Here is a 3,404-nt window from a genome sequence, read left to right on the forward strand (position 1 = left end):
GCTAAGATGCAGGTCGTGTACTAGCAATAGCCATTACTTTGCCTGAAGAACGTGGCAAGCATTGTTTGATTTTAAATAATACATGAAGGCTGCCATGGTGGTCTAATGGCTAGGGCTCTGGGCTTATAATCTTGTGAGCCCGAGTTCGGTCCCTGGTGTACCCCTGATTTATAACTTGTGTGGTCCAGGTAATACAGGAGCTCTTGATTCCCCTGTGGCATCCATCATCATCCCATTTCATCACAGGTGTAGCTTAGACCACCCTCCTATGGTGCTCCCTGGACAACATTTCTGTCAGTAAATTGATCTATACAACTGACTTCATATGGGCGAAGATCAGATCTGCCTTACTTCAGAGTACAATAGTCTTGATTATTATTGTTTTTAATTCATTTCATGAAACTGCTATGGCTATCAGAACGACGATAATAATAGTACATTATGCAACAAACCTATAATGGTAGTAATTAAGATGCGAGTATGTTTGTTTATGAAACGAGCGCAAGTTTCATGATTTTGATACGAGCGTCTTAATTACCATTATAGGCAAGTTTCATACGACTTTTTATGCTCGACCATATTTCTAACTTGAAATTATTCATAAGTGTTCATGTTATGGTTATGTAAGTGAGGAGCGGAACTGACCTGAATTGTGAGATGTGCGGAGATGCGAAAGTATTGATTTTTTTCCAAGGCACGAATGTCATTGACCTTGATATAATCTAGAGAATAACATGAACATTAGTCTTGATATAACCTGGAAATTGATTTAGAATTGAAAAACGAGATGAAAAATTGAATTTATTTGAATATTATTTACAATTAACGCTAATTATTATAGTAACAGAACATAACCTTCTGCGACAGTATTGGATTTCCAGCCTCCGTGACTTTTTGCTAATTGTCTTTTGATTGCATATGCGAAAATAATCGATACTTGCGGTTTTATAATGGTACAATGGTGATTTCTCATTGGCTGAACAACTGAATTATAATGAATAGGTGTACTTTAATGAGGTGCATTAAAGGGCTGCTACCAGGTGTATAATTACTACATTTCGGCATGGTCGAGCATAAAGTTATTTAAATCCATGTTACACCAACAGTTTATTTAAAAAATAAACCCTAGACACATACTTACTTACAAATGGCTTTTAAGGAACCCGGAGGTTCATTGCCACCCTCACATAAGCCCGCCATTGATCCCTATCTTGAGCAAGATTAATCCAGTCTCTACCATCATATCCCACCTCCCTCAAATCCATTTCAGTATTATCCTCTCATCTACGTCTTGGCCTCCCCAAAGGTCTTTTTCCCTCTGGCCTCCCAACTAATACTCTATATGCATTTTTGGATTCTCTCAAAAAATCTAGACACATACAAATATTGTTTAAGATATAGCTTTTAATAAAATTTTGTGTCATAATTGCTAACAAATATCATTCCTTAACACTACCACATTGATTTAATTTAACAAAAATAATTAAATGCATTACACTCATATTTCTTGTAGGATTTAATAGAAAAGTTTAATAAAAGCTCAAGAACTAATCAACATTAAATCTTTTGTTTTCATAGTATACCGTGTTTGTTTACTATTGTCGGACCATCGGATCTGTGCCCCTTCAGCGCTGTCGTCGTTCTTTGAAAAGTTAACGCCTGTACTCACTCCATTCTACCCGCTTTCCTCCCACCACGTTAAACAGCAGGCCACGAACCTTGCCGAATAGTGATGTTGCCAAACTTCCGTCAAACGGTGTCATAAATAACTGGTCCTCCATGCTACAATATTATTTCTTTCAATCAAAATACATCGTATATTTCTACATTTTTTAAACCTAAATCCTATGTCTCGAATCACTTTCCGTAGTTTTCTCTCCAACCTTGGAAATTATTACTTCTCTCGCAAGCTTCAGTAATTTCTTCAATGTTGAAACTTCTTTCTGAACGGTATAAAATTCTTGTATCTTTCTTCTTAAAATACATCGGTTCATATCATCTACAATAATTAAAAGTTCCCTTGGTCTGTTCTTCTCTGGTGATTCTAGCTTTTCATCTCCTGCACAGACTCCCTCTCTCCTGATTTTCTTTATTAGGAGTTCTGACCTGTCTATATAAATTACATAAAATGTTGTATTACTAGTATTAGTTAAGTAAGTAATTTTAATACATACTCAATTGAAATAAAATAAGCCTCACCTGCTCTTTTCGTTGCCTGATTTATAGGAAACAGATAGTGACCTGTTTGTTTCTCTTCATCGCAAAATGCTTTTACGTACTTGCATAATAATATTTCTTTCGCCACTCCGTGCTACACTATTCATGTTGAGTTGACAACACTGGACTGCAAGTGCAAATAAACTGTCCCACAACAAGGCTCAAAATTGTGAGTAGTAGGGGACAGAAAGGGAGAGAGATAGGAATGCAGGGAGAGAAATGAATAACCGAGGCTGAGAAGGAATTAAGGTTCAATTCGCATATCTTATGGGGGCACAGATCCGATGGTCCGACTATAACTTTGATATTGAAATTAACATTTGACATTCTCTTAGGTGCTACTGAAGAGCCTAAATCCAGAGCTCGGAGCCCCAAGGCCATAGAACTTAGATCAGCATTGGAAATCTGTACTACCTCCAGACATGACCCCAGCTTATTTTTAATATTACATTTGTTAGATATGAAATGAGGGGGAAGCAGAGTGTGTTGGTGGAATGAAAGGGAAAGGAAGTACCCCGAGAAAACCCCTCTGCAGTGTCTGTTTTGTCTATCACTAATTTTACCCTGACCTGACCAGAGATCGAACCTGGGCCTCCTAAAAGAAAGATCAGCATGCTAGCACTGTAGCCACAGATGTGGCGTATCATATACCATATTCTGGGTATGATCATGTTCGACAACTGAATGCTAGCAACTCATAAACTTGTTTTTCATGCCACTGGCACAAAACATTATTCACCTCAGCTGTGATTTAACAGCATGTCGATTTTTCTTACAAGTATGAGCCAGATGTGATGTATGTCACATGTTCACCATGCATAGGAGAGTCTTCGCAGCCTGCAATCTACTGGTGGCATGTTGTGTAACTTAAAAATGGAATTGTGGAAGTCCGACGTGTAAATACAAGAAATATATTTGTACAAACTGTTTTCTTGTCAAAATAAATATTTTTTTTTTTTTTGTATATTATACCTAATTGTATCATTTTGAGATTGCTAGTTGTTTGTTAAAGTCTGACTTTCTCGAGTTCTTTTATTTTGGTTTTTTCTTGACTTAAATGTGAAAAATTGCATTTTTGAGCTAGAGAAACCTTTAAAACAGAACTTGAGGTAATTTGCTATTTTATACATTGTCCATGACACACCATATCATTCATTAAATTCCTGCCCAAGGGCAGGTCTCTCACT

Source organism: Periplaneta americana, chromosome 16, assembly GCF_040183065.1.
Source record: "Periplaneta americana isolate PAMFEO1 chromosome 16, P.americana_PAMFEO1_priV1, whole genome shotgun sequence".
NCBI lineage: Eukaryota > Metazoa > Arthropoda > Insecta > Blattodea > Blattidae > Periplaneta > Periplaneta americana.